The sequence below is a fragment of the Mastomys coucha genome, unplaced genomic scaffold, assembly GCF_008632895.1.
Source record: "Mastomys coucha isolate ucsf_1 unplaced genomic scaffold, UCSF_Mcou_1 pScaffold13, whole genome shotgun sequence".
NCBI lineage: Eukaryota > Metazoa > Chordata > Mammalia > Rodentia > Muridae > Mastomys > Mastomys coucha.
In genome coordinates, this window is record NW_022196895.1 from 44,023,411 (window position 1) to 44,046,202 (window position 22,792).

The window sequence follows — 22,792 nt, forward strand, 5'->3', positions numbered from 1 at the left end:
GGCTGCAAGCCCCTCAGCTCCTTGGGTCCTTTCTCTAGCTCTTTCTTTGGGGACCCTGTGCTCAGTCCAATGGATGGCTGTGAGCCTCTACTTCTGTATTAGTCGGGCACTGTCAGAACCTCTCAGGAGACAGCTATATCAGGCTCCTGTCTTCCAGCACTTGCTGACATCCACAATAGGGTCTGGATTTGATAATTGATTATGGGAAGGATTCCTAGGTGGAGCAGTCTCTGTATGTCCTACCTTCAGTCTCTGCTCCATAGTTAGTCTCTGAAATTCCTTCTATTGGTATTTTGTTCCCCCTATTAAGAAGGAACAAAGTATTCACACTATCGTCTTCCTTCTTCTTGAATTTCATGTGCTTTGTGGATTGTACTTTGTGTATTCCAATTTTCTGGGCTAATAATCCACTTATCAGAGAGTGTATACCATGTGTGTTCTTTTGTGATTTGGTAACATCACTCAGGATGATATTTTCCAGATCCATCCATTTCCCCAAGAATTTTATAAACTCATTGTTTTTAATGAGTAGTACTCCATTGTGTAGATGTACCACATTTTCTGTATCCATTCCTCTGTTGAGGGACATCTTGGTTGTTTCCAGTTTCTGGCTATTATAAATAAAGCTGCTATGAACATAGTGGAACATGTGTGCTTATTACATGTTGGAGCATATTTTGCGTATATGTCCAGGAGTGGTATAACTGGGTCCTCAGGTAGTACTATGTCCAATTTCTGTAGGAAGCACCAAACTGATTTCCAGAGTGGTTGTACCAGCTTGCAATCCCACCAGCAAGGAAGGAGTGTTCCTCTTTCTCCACAACCTCTCCAGGATCTGCTGTCACCTGAGTTTTTTATCATAGCCATTCTGACTGATGTGAGGTGGGATCTTAGGGTTGTTTTGATTTGCATTTCCCTGATGACTAAGGATGTTGAACATTTCTTTAGTTGCTTCTCAGCCATTCGGTATTTGTCAGTTGAGAATTCTTTGTTAAGCTCTAAACCACATTTTTAATAAGGTTATTTGGTTCTCTGGAGTCTAACTTCTTGAGTTCTTTGTGTATATTGGATATTAGCCCTCTATCAGATATAGGATTGGTAAAGATCTTTTTCCCAATTTGTTGGTTGCTGTTTTGTCCTATTGACAGTATATTTTGACATACAGAAGCTTTGTAATTTTATGAGGTCACATTTGTCAATTCTTAATCTTAGAGCATAAGCTACTGGTGTTCTGTTCAGGAAATTTTCCCCAGGACCCATGTGCTCAAGGCTCTTCCCCACTTTCTTTTCTATTAGTTTCAGTGTATATGGTTTTATGTGGAGGTCCTTGATGACTTGGACTTGAGCTTTGTGCAAGGAGATAAGAATGGATCGATTTGCATTCTTCTACATACTAACCGCCAGTTGAGCCAGCACCATTTGTTGAAAATGCTGTCTTTTTTCCACTGGATGGTTTTAGCTCCTTTGTCAAAGATCAAGTGACCATAGGTGCGTGGATTCATTTCGGGGTCTTCAATTCTATTCCATTGGTCACTATACCAATACCATGCAGTTTTTGTCACAATTGCTCTGTAGTAAACTTTAAGGTCTGGGATGGTGATTCCACCAGAGGTTCTTTTATTGTTGAGAATAGTTTTTGCTATTCTAGGTTTTTTGTTATTCCAGATGAATTTGCAAATTTCTCTTTTAAGTCTGTGAAGAATTGAGTTGTAATTTTGATGAGGATTGCATTGAATCTGTAGATTGCTTTCAGCAAGATGGCCTTTTTTACTATATTAATCCTGCCAATCCAAGAGCATGGGAGATCCTTCCATCTTCTAAGATCTTCTTTGATTTCCTTCTATTTTTAGTTTTTGAAATTATACTTTGATTATAAGATTTCTCCCTTCCCATACTCCCTCCAAGCCTTGCTGTATATGCCTCCCCACTCACCTTTTTTTAATGTGAAAATAAAATCTGTTTGTTATTACATACATACATACACACAAACACATTATATTATGTATTCCTAAATATAACCTGCTCATTGGGTCGTGTTGAGGCCTCATGGGCTTTTCTCCATCTAGTTTGTGATGAACTTTGGTGTCATCCTTACTCAAGTTATGTTTGATCAGTCATGTTGGGGACATTTTGTGAGTGTAGCTTCTGATATTACTAGAAAACATGATCTCACCGTAACCCCCTGGTCCTTTGGCTCTCACAGCCTTCCTACCCATCTTCCACAATTCTGTTTGCACCTTAGTTGCATAGAGTTTTGTAGATGAAGACTGGCTTCCACAACTCTGCAGGTTGATATGTTGTGTTTTGTTTGTTTGTTTGTTTATTTGTTTTGTGATGGTCTCTATTTGCCGCAAAGAGAAGTGTCCTTGATGATCACACCGATCTGTACAAAGACAAGTGCTTTTAGATTATTCTTTTGGATATGCTGGTTTAGTAAATTAGTGGGTTGAGATTCTCCTCCAATAATTATGGTTTCAGTAGTTCTGAGTAGTTAGCTAGGTTTCCAGGACCAGACATGATCTTTCTCTTGTTGAGTAGGTCTTAAATCCAATTTAAGAATGGTTGGTTACCACTAAGGTATTCATACCATTCCTATATCCTATGGTCACTGTGTCATGTTGGTTATTAGTGTGGTTTGTAGGCATTGTAACTAGGTAGGTTTGTTGATTACCTCCCTCCTTTGGAACCTTGCATGGTTTCTTTTGGTTCCATGAGAGCTAGTCCACAGGATGGGGGCCATCCTGTATGTTCCTGGTCAGGGGCCTATCAAAATGTTTAAAAGAATTAAAATATAGCTCGTGAAAGTTGTAATCAGAGTTGTAAACCCCAAAACCAAAGGCAGCAAGGAAGCAAGAAACCTGATGCATCATCTCTTTTTGTTTTTTGTTTTCTAAATAACCAAATGATCAAACTGACACGCAATCCTAGAAATGCATGTCCTCAAATGTGATGAGATTCAAATTGAATGTATATTTGAAAGGGTGTTTCACTAAGTAAACTAATACATCTTTTATGTCTTTCTATGTACTTAACACATTTTATTAATTTTATCAATTTTCATTTTGATTACCTATATATCTCCTATGTCCATTAATGGACTTAGACTCACATATTACTGGTTCACAAAACCATTTTGCACTAAGATTTATTTTTGTGTATTGTATTTTTGAAAAATAAGTATACCTGAGACTTTGAAGAGAGAAAGGTAATACCACAGGCAGAGATTGGTCCCCAAACAGAATATTTTGGTCCAGTGATCATTTTCTTATCACTGTAGCATCCATGAGTACCAGGAGTGGCAGAATAACTCAAGACAAAGCAATTAGAGTTTAGAGTTCTTTATGTTTTGTGGGCTTGACAGAAACACTGAAATTTGTGTCTTCTCTTTATACCCTCAGGCCATTGAGGACAACACGTGCTGCTACACTGCGGACAGTGCTGCTGAGAAGCCCTACAAAGGAAAACATGAGTTCAGTGGTGACAAGTAAATTAGAAGGACTTCCCAATAGCGTCTCTCAATTCCTGGCTTATTCTATGTTCTAGATTGAGATTTTCTTAGATTTTTATAGGCAGATAAATGAGTATTGTGCTTATTGTCTTTGCTTAAGTTTGTTTCAGTAGAGTCTCACTGGTAACCTATCAAGTGTTGGATAATATGTGGGACATTGTGACATTTATAAAAACACAGGAGCAGAGGAAAGAAGGCTCAGGTGAATGACACAAAAGAGTTAAAGTCAAGGCTATACCCCTCCCCTCTGTTGTGGACTTGTAGCCTCTTCTGTTTCTTGCAGAAGATTTTATTTCCCTAAACCTCTATTCTGTATCTATTCTGGTGACTTTAACTTCTCTATTTCTGCATGGTAGGAGCTTGAACATTGTACATGACATAGGGCCAGTACTTTGTAGCCCTTTCTTGCTAATTATTACTGCAAGTAGCCAGTATAATTTTTTTCATAATTTTAAACAAAATATAAGTCTTATAATTGGTTTATATAGTAAGGGGTTTCCACTGGGGGGATTCATACATGTATAATTGGATTGATTCTCTCCTTACATGTGCCTGTCACTCATCTTCCTGTCCCTGCCTCATCACTCAACCAATTTGTCCTTAGTGTCCCCAGTGTCCACTTTGCTCTGTTACCTTCCTCATCTCCTTCCTTCATTATTCTGTTTTTCTAGGTGCATGGTACTCCTTCTAGATTTTAGGCCTTTACTCTGTCTCTTCCCACACTGATATGTATATTTAACAGTTAATGACTAGATTCTACTATCCCACCTTACCTTGAAGACAATCCCCTTCAATGATATCATTGTAGTTTCCTGCTTCTACCTCTACTCCTGTTTGAACATACAGAATTAAAGATTCAAGTCTAGGATCCATGTATAAGAGAGAGCATACATCATTTGTCTTTCTGTGTCTGAGTTACCTTACTTATAATTTATTTCTAGTTCTGTTCATTTGCAAAGTTTATAATTGCACTGTTCTTTAGAATTGGATAAAATTTCACTTTTCATTATCCCTTCTTCTGCTAATGGGCATCTGTGCTGATTCCATTTCCTAGTAACTGTAAATACACTTAATAAACATAAGTGAGTAGCTACCTGTAGTAGGAGTATATGGTAGGAGTCCTTTGAGTATATGTCCAGGAATAGGATACCTCAGTTATATACTAGATCTAGTTCTAGCTTCTACAGGAGTCTGCGCTCTTATTTTAATCATGGCTGTACCCGTTTACATTCTAGTCAAGAGTAAATGAGAATTCCTTTTTCCCTCCATTGTCACCAACATTTCTTGTGTTTTCTGTTACTATTATTATTGTTATTGTTATTATTAATTACCATTATGCCTAGGATGAGATGGAATCTGAGTACTTTCAATTTGCATCTTCCTGATGGTTAAAAACACTGAACACTTTCAGAAAGTATTCTATGCCATTTGAACTTTTAAAAAGAATCCTCTATTGAGATCTATAGCCCATTTTGTGACTGGATTGTTTGTTTTCTTGTTGTTGATGTTTCATGCTTTGTGTAGTTTAGACACTGATCCTATATTGAGTATGTACTTTGTAAGGAGTTCTCCATCTCATCCTGTGTGCTGCCTCTCCACTCAGTTGACTGCTTCCTTTGCTGTACAGAAACTTTGAGTATCGTAAAGTCGCGTTTGTTAGGTCTTGGTCTTATTTCCTAAGTGACAGACTCTTGTTTAGAAAGTCCATCTCCATGCCTGTTCATATTCTGTAGCACACTCTGTACTTTCTTTTCAGGCAGTTTCAAAGTCAGATTTTATATTGGGGTCTTTGATCTGTGAGGTATTTTTTTTTTTCTGTGAAGAGTGATAGAGAGGGATCTAGTTTAATTTTTCTACATATACATCTACTTTCCTTTTCATACTTTTTGTTAAAGATGGTAATATCTTTTTATCAGCATGTATTTTTGATGTCTTTGTCAAATATCTGGTGGTCCTATGCAGTGGTTTGATTAAGAAATGTCTCCCACAAACTTGGGTAACTGAACATTTGGTTCCCAGTTGATGGTGATATTTGGGGAGGTTGTTGATCTATTAGGAGATGAGGACTTAATGGAGGGTGTCATTGAATGTAGACTTTTATATCATTGCCTCACTTCTAGTTAACTATTTCTGTGTTCCCTGTGTGACAAAATATAATCATTCAACTTCTTGTTCTGGCCAACTGTTTCCATGACTTTGTCAATATTATGGACCCCCTCTGGAACCATAAACCAAAATTGGTCTGTAAGTTGCTTTTGGACATGATATTTATCATAGCAACAGAAAAGTAGCCAACTACCATAACTATGGACTTAATATGGGTTCTAATGTATTCTATCATATTCTATTCTGTTAAAAATAGATTCTAATCCTGTACTATGGTGCTTAAGTTACTATATGTCTTAATTACCTTGTGTCACTGTGAAATGACACTTGTACTAAGGTATGTTATGAAAAGAAGAGGTCATTTGGGGCTTACCCTTCCAGAAGTATAGGAGTCTGTCACCATTACAGAGGAGCAAGCAGGCAGGCATGGCACTGAAGTAGTAGCTGAGAGTTCATAGCCTAATTCACAAGCAGGAGACAAAAAGCACACTAGAAATGGAATGAGTCTCTTGAAACCTTCAAGCTCATCACAAATGATACACCTCCCAATCCCTCCCAAACAGTTCCACCAGATGATGAACAAGTTTTCAAACATTTAAGCCTGTGGGGCTCATTTTCATTCAAACAGCCACACTATGGCTCTGTTATAGCAGAGTTTGAGATTGACAACTGTAATGACCCCATTATTATACTTTTGCTCAGGATTAATTTGGCATTTTGTGGTCTTTTATGTTTCTGTATTTTAAGATCATTTTCTTCTATTTATGTGAAGAATGACATGAGGATTTTATTTTGTACTGCATTGTCTCTGAATTTCACTTTCTTTAATAATCTTAAACTTATCTGTCATAATATTTCTAGAAAATCCACACAGTATTACTACCACAGGTTCCCAGAAAAAAATGCTTCTTTCTGTTCATACATGTCCTTTTCTCTCCTATGATTGCCCTTTCTGGAATAGGGTCAAATGGTATATTAGGTTTTCTTGGTTCACTTGTAGAGCTAGAACTGGTATACCAGGTGGCTTACTTAAGGTTTCTTTTGCTGATAAAGCACCCCAACTAAAACCACCTTAGAGAGGAAAAGGTTTATCTGGCTTATATTTTCACACCATAGAATGTCTTCAAATAGAGCCATGACAGGAACTCAGGGCAGGAATTGAAGTAGAAGCTGTGGAGTAATGTTCCTTACTGAGTTTCCCCCAAGGCTTGCTCAGCCTGTGTCCTTAAGCCATCTAGAACTACCTGCTCAGGGTTATCACTGCCAACATTGGGCTGGGCACCCCCGATTCAATCTTTAATCAAGAAAATTCCCCACAGGCCTGCCAACTAGCCATTATTAGGAAAGCATTTTATCAAGTGACGTTCATTCCTCTCAGATAACTCTAGTTTGTGTCAAATTGACTAAAACAAAATAAACAGAAACTATCCAGTCAACAGGGCAACCAAAAGAAGGTAGCATAGATGAAAAGACAATGATTAGAATCTAAGATCTACAAGTTAATGAAAATTATAGCAATGGCCTAGTACCAAGCAAAACTCATATGTGTTCTCATGTCACCAAGGTCTCATTTCCTGACCCTCCCATAACCAACATTTCTGTTCATGTTGTGTCCTTTGGAACATATAGAACATCCTTTGGAGACTTTGTCCCACCAGTGCTATGCTCTGCCATACTCATCACAAGATTAACTGATGGAGGATAGTACTGTCTGTCTTTGGCATGAGGAAGATGACTAAAGATTACCGCAGGAGATAGTGATACATTCAATGTACAGTAATTTAGAGGTATCCCAAAGTAACTGTTTACAATTCTGTGAGCGGGCAACATTTAGTATAAGAACAAAGTATAGCGACAGTGTAGACATTGTTTTTTCCCTCAGACTGACAGGCATCATTATGTTCATGGTTTACAAGGCAGAATATTATTTTCATAATTATATTAGATCTGCCCGAATCCGTACTAACTGGATTACTTATATACTAAATATTGTTTGTTTCTCCCTTTAAAACTTCCATTCCATGACTCTCAGAGACAATTGGCAGAGAATTAAAATTTTTTCAACATAAATTTAAATATTAAGTTTATAAGTGTTTCCCAGATAAATTATACCTTAAAATTAACAATATTAAGCATGGTAATTTTATGAATAAGTACAATTTTATGTAATGCATTTTAATGTCTACATGCCCTAGGACCTTATTTAACTTCTTTTATTCTTGGAAATAATACATTAAAATGTATCCTGTCTGCTGATTTTCCTTTGGGGGAATCTTTGATTTTTCTATAGGCTTCAATATCCATACCCCTGTCTTATCCTTTCAAACAGATTTGGCCTACAGTTAAATTAATTCTACCTAAGATACTTTGTCTGTATATTCATTCTTTTTGCACTTCAAGTAATCTTATTTTCACATTTAGTTAAGCCGCCAATGTCTGCAAATCCCTTAAAGGGTTTTGGTGCCTGAAGCATATAGTAACACAGTGTCGCCCCATTGCTTTTTTGAATCCAGCTTTGAAATTCTCATCTCTTACACTATACCAATTAAACCAGAATTTGCCTAGTTCTCCTCACCAGGATAAACTAGGATGAGGTAAATGTTCATTATGGAATATGTAGATTTTATATGATTATGCCAAGGTACATATGAATTGTTAACAGTAATTTCAGTATCTTAGAACAGAAGTTTGCCTCTGTAGGACATGTAATTGTTTTTCACTTTAGAAAAAAAAACACCTAACCTAGAAGGTGACTCTTGACAGATGATATAAATGGTAATTGTTGTTAATTTTGCTTTTTATTTTAACAGTTGTGGCAGCTTCATGACAATGTGGAGTAAATAGTAATATGTTGATATTCTAAAATTCTATGAATATAAGCTCTACTAAATTAAATGGCCTATTAGTATGTGCTAACAAGGAATTCTGCTGTTTCTGAAACTAAGAACTTGAGGAAGTGCTCTGCCTGAAATAGAAATTGCTATCAAGCATGTGCTTTTCAGGTGTTGTTGATGATTTACTGGATAGTTGTGTCTCAATATACAAAACATCCCACATATAGTCATAAATATGAAAAAATTTTAATAGTATTAGTAATTCTATGCAACTCAATCATTTTATTACATGCTGATTATGAACTAATAATCACCCATAAATACAAAACATACTCAGTAAGATTTGATAAATAACATTGTTGAGTCCAGTCATGATTACTATACAAATTTGATATCTCTCTTTAAGCTGTTTCCCGTGCACATGCCCCACCCCTTAATCATATATATCATACACGAAATATTCTTAAACTGAATTAAAATAATTGATCATTTTTCCCTTTCCTATTTTAATCCCTCCCATATATTCCCTTCCTTCTTCTTTACCAAAAGCCTGGTGAAATGAATCTTCCTAGGTAATTAAGTCTACTTATCTATCTATCTATCTATCTATCTATCTATCTATCTATCTATCTATCTATCTATCTATCTGTCTATCTATCTGACTGAAAGAATGAGTGGACATGTAGAAGAATGCAATTTGATTCATTCTTATGTCTTTGTACAAAGATCAAGTCCAAGTGGATCAAAGACCTCCACATAAAACCAGATACACAGAAACTAATAGAAGAGAAAGTGGGGAAGAGCATCAAACACATGGGCACAGGGGAAAATTTCCTGAACAAAACACCAAGACTTATGCTCTAAGATCAACAATCAACAAATAGGACCTCATAAAAATTGCAAAGCTTCTGTAAGGCAAAGGACACTGTCGATAGAACAAAATGGCAACCAACAGATTGGGAAAAGATCTTTACCAACCCTACATCTGAAAGAGGGCTAATATACAGAGAAGGTCAGGAATTTGAACAGAGGTGTGTAATAATGGAAGATGGGGGAACTGTGGAGTTGGGGAGCTGGGGTTAGCCACCAGCAAATCACAGATGGCAGGAGAGCAAGAGCCTCCTAGGACCCAACAGGGATTAGATAACTGAAATGCTCAGCAAAGAGGAGGGAGAACTTGTAGAGATTATATCCAGAGGTTAGGCAAGGCCCAGTGTTTGGGGGAAGATGTCACCCACTTACCTCCAAATTTTAGAATGGCTCCTGTCTAAAGGAAACACAGGAACAAAGTGTGGAACAGAGACTGAAGTGTATCCCATATACAGACACCAAACCAAGACACTACTGCTGATGCCAAGAAGTGCTTGCTGACAAGAGCTTGTAATAGCTGTCTCCTGAGAGGCTCTGCCAGAGCCTGACAAATACAGAGGCAGATGCTCACAGCCTAAGCCATTGGACTAAGCACAGGGTCCCAAGTGGAGAGTTAGAGAAAGGACTGAAGGAGCTGAAGGGGTTTGCAACCCCATAGGAAGAACGACAATATCAACCAACTAGACCACCCCAGAGCTCCCAGGGACTAAACCACCAACCAAAGGGTACACATGGAGGGACCCATGGCTCCAGCTGCATATGTAGCAGAGGAGAGCATTGTCTGGCATCAATGAGAGGAGAGAGAGGCCCTGGGTCCTGTGAAGGTTCTATACCCCGGAGTAAGGGAATTCTAGGGTGGTGAGGTGGGAGTAAGTGGGGGGGGCACCCTCATAGAAGCAGGATAATGGGATAGGGGGTTTCTGGAGGGGGAACCTGGAAAGGGAATAACATTTGAAATGTAAATACATAAAATATCCAATAAAAATACAACTACAAAATAAAGAAATTATAAAAAAGAAAAGATAAACTTTCAGAGCACAATTTGATAATTTATCTTATTTAAATGAATTTGCTTGTATGATGATGTAGAAATAGATGACCTTCCTCTGTTAATTACAGTATTGTTTGAAGCAGAAAATTTGTAAACAGCATAAATCTATCTTTAAAAAAAAAGAATGAATCGTATAAAATGTAGCAAGAACCATAGGACCTGAAAAATATAGGATTTTTATGCACGCCTGTGTACAAGGCAAAGCATTGGGAATAACTGACCTGGTTTCTTACATCTTCCTTACCAGCAATGTGGAAGAGTTTCTTGAGGTAAGAACAACCTGTGGTAAATACAGAGTGAACTTAGGAATTGTTCTCCTAGAATCTTTCTGGAATTATCTCACAAAGTACTTTCAAGGGTCTGAATTGGGGGGGGGGACTTCCACTCTTTCTCTCTCATTATACTAGCTCTGGAAGTATTTAGACCCAACCAAAATATAATGAAAATGTAAAGTGGAAGAAACATGTCTTTTACTAGTTTCTCTTCATGCGTGTGACTCCTTCATCTTCAAGACTATATATATATTTCTTTGGAAATAAAATTTTAATCCCTTCTTATCTTACTTTTAGAGTAATAAATACATAAACACACACACATCAGCAGGAATTCTAATTGAAAGATTTCAAGTAATACTGAAATATCTGTGTTTTTAATGTAACTACATAGGACATGTTGGTTTCTTGACAAATGTTGGCTGTCTCCACATTTCCTCTGAGAAGCAGGTAAACTGGCTCTGGCTGGTGATAAGATGATGATTAGATGTATTTTAGAAACTGGTATATTTCTTAACATTTTCTTTTCTTTTAAACTTTTGTCATTTGTCTTTACTCTGACCATTTGACATTCTAAAGCTCATGACTATATGAGGCTTTTCCCACACTGCTTTTTAAATTTCCTTTCCTTTATTTTTTCCCCTCTTTCTCTCTGAATAGCATTCAGCTGAACACTAGATTTTTCTAAATGGCTACTTTCTCTTAACCAATGCAAGGCTCTTTGTGCAAGATGTAGCATGTTTAAAAACAACCAATTGGATTTCATTAATTCCTTGCTTGGATGTTTACATTCACTTCATACCAAATCCAGTCCCCAAGTCATTTCAAGTCTATTAGAGAACATTCTGTTGTCATTGTTTCTTTGTCCACTTTAGGTTTTTTATCACATAGAGAGCTAATATTGTATTAATCTTCTAGGGACTGGTGTGTGTGTGTGTGTGTGTGTGTGTGTGTGTGTGTGTGTGTGAGAGAGAGAGAGAGAGAGAGAGAGAGAGAGAGAGAGAGAGAGACAGAGAGAGACAGAGACAGAGACAGAGAGACAGAGACAGACACAGACACAGAGACATACAGACACAGAAGGGTAGAGAGGAGAAAAAGAGAAAAAAGAGACAGACAGGTGTAGAGGGAGAGCTTTTACTAGGAAAATGTTCACTCATAATTGTTGAGGATAAAAATTATGGTTTTATAGCTTTAATTTTCTATGTATCTTATACCCTAACTTTAAATTTCTTAAAAAAGTATCTTTTGTTTACTTTTATTTACTATTTTTTTTATTTCAGGCATTGTGTTACTTATTATGAATATGCATGACTTCTTTTTAAATTAGGTTAACTCTCAGACAATGTTATAATAAGATATAATGCATGGTGTTTATTCTTTCCCCCTTCTGTCATCTCTTCTTACTCCCATTAACCCCTCTGCTCCTCCTTATATGTCCCTTTCCCAGACATTTGGTTCTGTTTTGTGAGCCATGGAGTTTAATCAGGACTGTCCAAGCAAACAGTGTTTGAGAAGTTTTCTTTGGAGCCCGGTGGAGGCAGCAGTGGGTACACAACTGATGGCAATGACTCTGCCTTTCTTTGAATTTATCGGCAGTGAGTGCAGGATAACCCACCAATGGAGAGTTGATCGAATGGTAGAAATTTATGGTTTAGGATTGATCACTCAACTGGTGATTATTCTCAGTACCTTATTCTTGCACTGCCACGAGTCTCTGCAGTTACCAATAATTCAGTGGAAAGAGAATGCTTCTTTACTTGAGGCTGACAATTGACTATGGACTTAGCTGCATCTACATAGAAAGCAGTTCAACTCTGTCAGCATAGCTAAGCAAATAAATAAGTTCTTCCCCAGGGCCTGTGACCTCCCCCACAATGAGATTTTGAGTAGCTGTATAGTATCAGTTCAGTGAAGGGTTTCTCTGAAAGTAAGATATCAGTTTGATATCTCTGTCATAATTTAATCTGTATATTTTGATTTGTATGTTAGAAACCTATTTTTCTTTCTTTCAATCCAAAGATGGATTGAGTTATTTCTGAATCTCACTTTTTTTTGTTGGGAATATTAAAAGTATTAGCATATTATATATATATGCAACACATGAACATGTGTGGTTATATATTGAGCAAAATCTGAATCAACAGTTTATAGAAGAGATTGATACAGTTTTCTGTAAAGACCAAAGCAGACAATAATCAGGTTAGGTTTTTGATGTTCATTCTGTCTCTTCTGTAATTACTCAATTTTGATATTGAAGTATGAAAGCATCCAGAGTCAGTATGTGAACAAAGAAGTAATGGCAATATTCTAGTAAAGTGTTTCTTTTCTTTTAAATATAATTTGTTTCATAATATAATTACATTTCTCCCTTTTCTTCCTCCCTCCTCATGCCCCCATATACCCTTCCCTGCTCTGCTTCAAATTCATGGCCTTCTTTGTCATTGTTATTGTATAAGTCTGTATTTATACATACATATCCCTAAATACAACCTATTCAGGCCATATAATGTTACTTGTATGTATGTTTTCAGGGCTGACTGTCTGGCACTGGACAACCATTGCTATGCTCTTCCCTGGGGAGGACCAGCTCTCCAGATCCCATCTTTTTCAGTTGCCTATAATTATTTGAGCATGAATTGAAGCCTCATGGGCTTTTCCCTATCCACTTTGTCCTGATATTGATGTCATCTTTCTGTGGACCATCGTATTGATAAGACTTTATGGGTGTAGCTTTTGACACTATTAGAAGACACAGTCTCATGGCAAGCTCCCAGATTCTTGACTCTTAGAATCTTTCCACCCCATCTTTATCTTCTGCAATGTTCCCTCACCCTTAGGTGTGGATGTTTTACAGATGTATCTACTGGGACTGGACTCCATAAAACTTAATTTGTCAGAACAGACTATTTAGCCTATGGGTGTCAATTTTAGAACACTTAATATATTTATTTTGTTTTAAAATTTTATTTTGGTTAACATATAAACTTCAGTATATATATATATATGTATGTGTATATATGCATATAATATATATACACATACAATATTATATATACATATAATATATATACATACATATATCTGAGATTATATATATATGTACATATGTATATATATATATATATATATATATATAATATAGTGATGTTTGATTCATGTAACCACTGTGTAGTGATCAGCTCAGAGCAATTAGTGTATCTAGCACCTCAAAGTTCTTTGTCACTTTCAAATTATGTTTTAAATCAACACATAAAACAAAACATAAAATGTGTATGAATGTGTATGGTATTGCATAATATTTTGATTTACATGTGTATGTTTATGTTTAAGTCTAATTAAATATATCTATCTCAACAAACATTTATTATTTCTTTAGAGCAGTGGTTCTCAGTCTGTTGATCGACAACCCTTTGAAGATCAAATGACCTTTCACAGTGGTTACCTAAGACCATCAAAGTATCCAAGTATTTATATATTTATTTATATTACACTTCCTAACAATTGAAAAATTACTGTTAAGAAGTAGCAATAAGAATAGGTTTATGTCTGGGAGTCACCCCAACATGAAGAACTCTATTAAAGGGTTGCAGCTTTAGAAAGGTTCAGAGAATCACTGATTTAGAATAAAAACATGCAAGTTTCTTGTCTGCAAAGTTTTGTTTTTTGGTTTGCTTGTTTGGGTTTTTTCTCCCCAAACATTTGTCTGGGGTTTCACCGCATTCACTCTCATTGGAAGTCATGACTACAGCTATTGTAATTTTGTATCAGTCACATTACCTTCTTTTTATGCATCTGAGATTGACTTGCACATCTGAGACTAGATTATTGGTTGGACTTTTCTTAATCATCTTAATTCTCAATGGAAATATTTGTAGTGTCCTAGAAGCCTAAGTCCTAGTACTTTGAGGATCAGGTATTTCTGCTGGACTCCAGAGTAGCATATTAAAGAGAACCTCAGTCCATGTGATTAGGGCACCAGGCTTAGTCTCTGGTACTAAATTCAAAATAGAGTAATTGTTTTAAACTTTTAAATGGTAAAAATCAATTAATATACCACTACCGTTTAACCCTAAGTGTTTTAGGGTGTATGAGAACAACAGTAGTGGGGGGCTGGAGCAATGTTAGCTGTTAGCTGTTCTTCCAGAGAGGTCCTGAGTTTAATTCCCAGCAACCACATGGTTGGGATCTGATGCCTCATCTGGTGTGTCTGAAAACGGCATACACTGTACTCACATACAAAAAATAAATACTTTTTTTTTTAAAAAAAAAACAGAGCAATAATTTCACTATGTACTTTAAATATGAATGAGGATGTGGATGAAAAGGAAGCAAACAGCAGCACTAGTCGGTATTATTGTGCTGACAGAGGAAAACTAGTGGAGGAAAATGAAAATTGAGAAGGGGAATGGGGTGGGGCTGGGGTGAGATTAGGCAGTTCTAACTAATAGAATGAGAAAGAAATAGTTTTAAGAGTCATCAGATAATCAAAACCAATCCCACCTCTCAGAAGCCTGAGGCTGAGAGAACACCCAAATCAGGCCAACGTGTGTCATTTGAGAGAGCCCAACAAAGGGGAAATGTAAATGAAAGAGGATGGAGAGGAAAGAAAAGAATGAAAACCAGGATTATAGCAAAGAAGGATGTCACTGGCCAGCTCTATTGGTACCGGGTCTCAAAGGAAAGAAATAATATAAAAGGAAGAGTCTCAGATGGGTGTGCAGTTTGAACATGGTCTCTTTCCTTGGTGTTGGATCCAGTTTCAAATCTAGTAACTCCAGTTGGATCCAGTTTCAAATTTAGTGGTTCCTTTGAGAGCTCATAGAGACTTATCACTCCTCTGGGAAGTCATTTATAGGTCAGATGACGGACTCTCTTCAAGTCCCAGGGCAGTCTGTTCCTGGTCTGCTTAACAATTCTAGTCACACGTCTGGGTGGTCCTTTCCAGGTTAGGCCACAGCTGTCTTTCCTGTGAGTGCTAAAGCCCTCACAGGTCACATTGCAAATGGTGGTCACACTTTTAGGTAGACCTCCTGATGTCTGATTTACTTTTGGGATCTGTGTGTGTTTTCACCACAGCCTTGCTCTGTCCAGATTGTCACCTCACCAAATAGTGCAGGGTTCAGACTCAAGGTCTCTTTCTTGCTCTCTAGAAGTGCTTTGCTGGACAAGTGAAAAAATTATAGTCCCATGCCACTTGCTGTGGGTCACAAGTCAGAGGCATCAAGTGTGGCCAAGAGCCAACACCGCAGAGATTGTTTTCTTTTCTTTTCTTTTTAAAAAAATTTTTTTTAAATTTTTTTTTAATGGCTTCTTGTTCTAGTCAAATACTAAGAAAAGGGATTTTTTCCAAGGCCTCTCCTGCCTCCGGCCATGCTGTTGCTCTCTCCCTCTTCTGTCTGTCTTTTTACTCCTTAAGATACCTGTAATTTCTAGACCTGGTGCCACATACCTCTAATCCCAGCACTTGGGAGTAGAGGGAAGCAGATCTCTGTGAATTGGAAGCCAGTTTGGGCTACATAGAGAGACCCTGTCGCAAGCAAGCAAGCAAGCAAGCAAGCAAGCAAGAAAACCACACTGTTGAAGTATAGTGCAGATTTTCTGAAGTCCATGGTGATAAGTCAGGTCTCTGGTCTAGTTTCCTGTTGCAGTTCTCCCTTTATCTGGGAGGAAATACCTTCTAAATGGTGCCAGTTATGCCTGCACAGACTCTAGATTCAGGTCCCTGTCCTACTAAGTGCCATTGAAGCTGTCACCCACAGCTTCTGATAGCCATCTTCCAACTTAAGCTTTATAGCAGACCAGTCTGTACATCATCTGCCATCTTTAGAACTGCTGTGAACTTTGAATCTCAATCCAATTGAACCTTTCAGTTCTATAAAATAACCATATTTTGCTTTAGTGTATTGAATGTAACATATATAAGATACATTTATAACAATCGAATACCTATTACCTACCACCTGATAAAATAGTACAAAATACTATATGTTGACTCTTCATAATTGTCTTTCGTTAATTCAGTATTCCTCCTCCTAAAAAGATAAATGCTCTTTCCATTGTACAACCATTCCTTTATATAGCTTTAAACTTTTATCAATGTGTAAAAGAAACTAGAGTCCTAGAAAATATGGTCTTATTTTATTATTTGCTGTGGTCTGAATATTTTGTCTTTCCAAAATTTATGTGTTGAAATATTAACCTCCAAAATAAAAGTCCTAAAATGTGGAAGTCTTGGGAGCTATTTACCATTACTACTCTCTGTCTCTCTGTTTCTTTCCCCTCCTCCCCATATGGAGCCATAGGTACACAAGCAAGTCAGTAATCCATCTCTTGGAGGAGGGACCTTACTCAGTGCTGTCCATGCTGGAAGTCTGGTTTCGGACTTCTAGGCTTTTGAACTGGGAGAAATGGATTTTATTATTTAATTTTCCTAGTTTGTAGTAATTTGCAATAAACTTCTAAGCCCCATAAATAACACTATGGTAGGGAGTCGCCACAACATAAGGAATTATATTAAATAGTTACAGCAAGAGGCATGTTGAAAACTACTGATTTAAGAAATTTTTACATGGGTTATGAGGAGTATATTAATTCAGACTTATCTATAGTACTGAAACATATTCACATATCACAGTAGTCTATCTTTGCCTCAGTTAACACTTCTTTGCCATTTGCACTCATTAAATATTTTTGCTAAATAATATTTTCTATACATCTTTTGCACATGTGGGTACTTACATAAGGAATGCATATGAATATGTGTGTATATATATTAGATCTCTCAATAGCTATATCTATCTATATATAGATAGAAATAAATTGCTAAATTATCTGTTTCAGTATTTTGATAAATATCTCATAAATTGGCTTATGACTTGTACTAATAAGATTTGAGAAATACAAGCTATATTCATGCATTTTCTACCACCAGTCTTTTAATCTCTTCCATAGTCTACCACAAAATGGTGGTTTTTTTAACAGTTTTACTTTCCTTATATTTTATAAGTAGTTATAGTTTTTGTGTATCTACCAGTTCTTCATCAAGTAAAATTCATATTCTGTGGATTTCCTCTACCTGTCATGAATTTTTCTATTGAATTTTATCTTTTTTTATAAATCTAAAATGTTCTTTTCATATTTCCAAATGTATTGATATTTATTCAACTCAAAATAATCTTTTTCTAGTGAGAATGAGTGATCAGACATTTTATTTCACTGTCTTCCTTTTTTCTTTAAATATATATATATATATATATATATATATATATATATATATATATTTAATAATCCAGCCATTGCCCTCCTAGTCCCCCCTCTCACAGTTCCTTATCCCATTCCTCCTCCCTCCCTACAAAAGGATGCCCTCTGCACCAGAGCTCCCCCCACCCTGGGGCCTCAAGTTTCTCAAGAATTAGGCATGTCTTCCCCCACTGAGGCCAGACCAGGTCGACCTCTGCTGTGTATATGTCTGAGGGCCTTGGATCAGCTAATGTATGCTCCTTGATTGGTGGCTCAGTGTCTGAGAGATCCCAGGGGTCTCGGTTAGTTGAGATTGTTGGTCTTCCTATGGGGTTCCCCACCCCTTCACCTTTTTCAATCCTTCCCCTAATTCAACCATAAGGGTCCCCGATTTCAGTTGGGTTGAGTATAAGTATGTGTATCTCAGTTAGCTTCTGATTGAGTCTCTCAGAGGACAGTCATGCTAGGCTCCTGTCTGTAAGCACACAATAGCATCAGCAATAGTGTCAGGCCTTGGTGTCCCAACCCCATGAGATGAATCTCCAGTTGAGCCACTCACTGGACCTCCTTTTCTTCAGTTCCTTCTCCAGTTCAGTCTCTGCAGTTTTTTTAGACAGGCACAATTCTGGGCCAGAAATTTTACCTGTTGGTTGTTAACCCTGGCCCCTCCACTTGAGGCCCTGTCTGTCTACTCGAGGTGGACTCTGAGTTCCCTCTTCCCACTGTTGGGCATTTTGACTACAGTCACACCCATTGAGTCCTGAGAGTTTCTCACCTCCCAGGTCTCTGATGTTTTCTAAAGGGTCCCCACCTCACCTCCCCTGAATGAAAACTTCATTCTTCTGGCCCTCTGGGTTTCTCTCCTGCTCCTCCATACCCAATCCTCTCGCCCTTTTCCCCTCCCCCTCCCCACCCATGTTCCTCCCTACTTCTGCCTTCTGTGGTTATTTTCTTCTCCACTTCTAAGTTGGATTGAGGCATCCACATTTTAGCCTTCCTTCTTGTCAAACTTCTTATGGTCTATGAATTGTATCGTGGATATTCTGTACTTTTTGGCTAATATCCACTTATCAGCGAGTATATACCATGCATGTACATTTGGGTCTAGGTTTCCTCACTCAGGTTGATATTTTCTAGTTCATTCCATTTGTTTGAAAATTTCACTGATGTCCTCATTCTTAATAGCTGAATACTCTTCCACTGTAAAAATCAACCACATTTTCTATATCCATTCTTCAGTTGAGGGACATCTGTGTTGCTTCATTGGAAGGGATCTGGCTATCACAGTTAGGATGCTATGAACATAGTGGAGTACCTGTACTTGTGGTATGGTGGGGTATCTTTTGTGTATATGCCCAAGAGTGGTATAGCTGGGTCTTCAGGTAGATCTATTTCCAATTTTCTGAGGAATCACCAGATTGATTTCCAGAATGGTTGTACCTGTTTGCAATACCACCAACAGTGGAGGAGTGTTCCCCTTTCTTCACATCCTTGCCAACATGTGTTGTCACCTGAGTTTTTAATCTTAGCCATTCTGATTGGTATAAGGTGGAATCTCATGGTCGTTTTGATTTGATTTTCTCTGATGATTAAGGACCTTGAACATGTTTTTTCCAGGTGCTGTTTGGCCATTCCAGATTCTTCTGTTGTGAATTCTCTGTTTAGCTCTGTACCCCATTTTTAAACTGTGTTATTTGTTTTTTGGAAGTTAATTTATTGAGTTTTTTCATGTACTTTGGATATTAGCCCTTTATCAGATATGGAGTTAATGAAGATTTAAAATTAAAAGGTAATGTCTTATTATATTTAACATGTGAGTTAGTTTTAATAATGCTTTCTTATACTAATGCTCCTGAATCATTTCATGGTAAGAAATTTTAGCATCTTTTCAATACAGATTCAAATGTGATATTATTCTGATTTTTATTTATTTTATGTGAGTACACTCTCTCTGTCTTCTGACACACCAGAAGAGGGCATCGGATCCCATTACAAATGGTCATGAGCCACCACGTGGTTGCTGGGAATTCAACTCAGGACCTCTGGAAGAGCAGTCAGTGCTCTTAACTACTGAGCCATCTCTCCAGCCCTTGATATTATTTGGAATTGATTTGGGTTTCTCCTGATGTAAGGTAATAATTGATTAATTTCTTTGGAGGTAAATCAATCTTCCAAGTATTGTTTTTGAATAATAGTTTCTCCCCTCCCCATTATTGATATGTATTTATTAATCTATATGTATTTACTTACATGCAATTTTTATCATGCTTTAATTCTGCTTCCCTACCCCAATGCCATGTTTCTAGTTTAGCTTCACAGTTATCGGGAGAATACAGAACAGATTGTGTCTTAACAGATTCTGATTTTTGGCCTTTGTAAAAACTTCTGGTTGTTTGCTTTTCTATATATTATTTTAGAAATTATCCTTTAAAAGCCTTTGTTAAAGATTTTTTTTGAAATAGCATTTAAATTTTTACTTATTTGGGGAATGTTGATTTTATTCTTCTACTTGATGCCTTACATTTTTGTTGCTATGAACAATGATAACCTTGGCATTTATGTGTGTATATAGCATAGAAATGAAACTGTTATAAATTGCTATTGTATCCAATAATATTCAATTTACCATATTACTGAGAATTATTTCTCTATTGAGTATTTCATGTTCTCTAAACAATTTTAAAAAACACAACTACTGGTAGTTTATGAGTTTATTTGTATCCCTAGCTCTCTCCCTATGGCATTAACATAACAGTCTTTCACTATTTGTCTCTAGTTTTATTTTGTTATATTTTTAAAGTGAGATATAAACTCCTCACTTCTTTAAATTACTCTCCATTTAGAAGTTGAATACAGTTCCTAATAGTTTCATAATGGTAGAGCGTAAGGTAGAGATACAAGACTAAGCTACATGTAGGGTGTTGCCTTATCAGTGTTTGGACAGTCAGAAAGAAAATCCTCTCTTTGTTTGAGCAATATATGAATATAGAGATGTGGGAGCTTCATGTAGCTACAGAGCGAGCTCGCTGTTGGAAGGAGCCAGTGCCAAGAAGCATAGCACAGAGGAGACTGAAAGGACACATTAAGTATAACCACCAAGGTCACTGCCTTGCAGGGTTTCCAGTCATTTTCTATCATGGAAGCCATTGTTTCATATTGTTTGGACTAAGTTAGCTGAAATTTTATTATTCAACAGTATGCTAGAAAAAAAATCCTACTTAAGTCATGCCCAGGCACATCTTACGTACTTCCTGTTTTCTCATCTTTCTGTGAAATTTCTCACGTTTGGTGCATCTTGCTTTCCTTGGCCTCTTCCTTGATCTAGGCTTCTCAGTTTACTCTAGCACCCAGCCTAAATGTATGATCTATCCTAGGAGACCATCTTTTGGACATTACTGCTGAAGACATATTATTCAGTCTGAAGAATGGTTACCAGAATTGAGTACTCATCTATCACTGAAGTGAACAGAAAAGCTTACTTAAGTTTGCCTATTATTAAATATGTTTTATTTATATGTTCATTGCTAATTAAATAGCTAGTTAATCTTTTTTATTAGATATTTTCTTTATTTGCATTTTAAATGTAATTCCCTTTTCTGGTTTCCCCTCCAGAAATCCCCTATCTCCTGCCCCCTCTCCTTGCTCATCAACCCACCCACTTCTGCTTCCTGGTCCTAGCATTCCTTTACACTAGAGTATCGAGCTTTCAAGGTCATCGAGCTTTCACAAGACAAAGGGCCTCTCCTCCCATTGATGACCAACAAGGCCATTCTCTGCTACATATGCAGCTGGAGCCATGGATCCCTCCACGTGTACTCCTTTGGTTGGTGGTTTAGTACCTGGGAGCTCTGGTGTCTTAGCTTTATTTGCTGTAGCTCTGGTAAAATGCCCCAACATAAACGCCAAGGGAGAAAGAATTTATTAGGCTCACACATCCAAGTGGCAGTTATGTCAAAGCAGCAGGAATTTGACATAGCTAGACACAGTCAAGAGAGGTGAGCAATGAGTTAATTATCATGTTTGCTAGTACTCAGCTTGCTCATCACAGGCCCATGAAAGGGTATCACCACATTCGATGTGGGTCTTCCTGTCAATATTAACCTAAATAAGGAATGGCTTCATAGGCATACACAGCGGTTAACCTAGTCTAGACAACTCCTCACTGAAACTCCCTCCCAGACAATTCTTTGTAGGAGGAAATTAGCCAAGCAGTCTCAGCTGCAATGTTGTAGCACACACCATTGATACTTCTCCTGAGCCAACCTAGAATCTGCTTGCAAGGCTAGAGACCGCTGAGGCTAGATCAGACGATGGAGCGAATCGATGAGAAACAGACAAAGCCACATCTGGCTACTTGCAAGCCAATGAGATCCTGGGAAGGGGGAGGTTGTCCAGTTCCTATAATAAATGAGTCTGATTTTGCCGCTTGTCTATATGCCCTTGAAGCCTAAATGCCATTCCTTCTTACCCCTGCCTACAAGGGTCTTGGGTCAGGGTCCCAAGCAACAATTCTTCATTATGTCAAGTTATCAAAATTAACACCATACCCTATTAAAATAAGAACCTCGAGTGATTGGATATGCTGTCATGAAAATCTAAGGATATGGAGCCAAGATGAACACCTTAGTAGGAAAGCTTGTCCTTGTACTTACTACTAACTATTAAATACTTTCTCATAAAACATTTAATTTGTCTATGAAAGATCCATTTTATCATTCAAAGTTTCTATCTGATGGAAGAAATAGGGAATTTTGAAGGTCAGGGTTTTTTTTGTTGTTGTTGTTTTTATTTTTTTTTATTTTTTTTCAACCACAGCTAAAATATTGTCTTTAATACAAGGCATGCTATCAGAAAGGCAATCCAGAAAAATTAAGAAAATTCTCCATGATGTTGACAGATTGAAAATTTAATA

General features: G+C 37.2%; 1 long non-coding RNA gene across 1 annotated transcript in view; it reads right to left on the bottom strand.

Moving 5' to 3' along the window:
* Positions 1–3,322: 3,322 nt before the first annotated feature.
* Positions 3,323–22,792, bottom strand: part of LOC116087634 — a 52,902-nt gene continuing 33,432 nt past the window's right edge. The window contains exons 2-4 of the long non-coding RNA XR_004117529.1: positions 5,988–6,103; positions 4,282–4,338; positions 3,323–3,451 (exon numbers count right to left, since the gene is read on the bottom strand). This is a non-coding gene — a long non-coding RNA (uncharacterized LOC116087634). The remainder of the gene's footprint in view (positions 3,452–4,281; positions 4,339–5,987; positions 6,104–22,792) is intronic.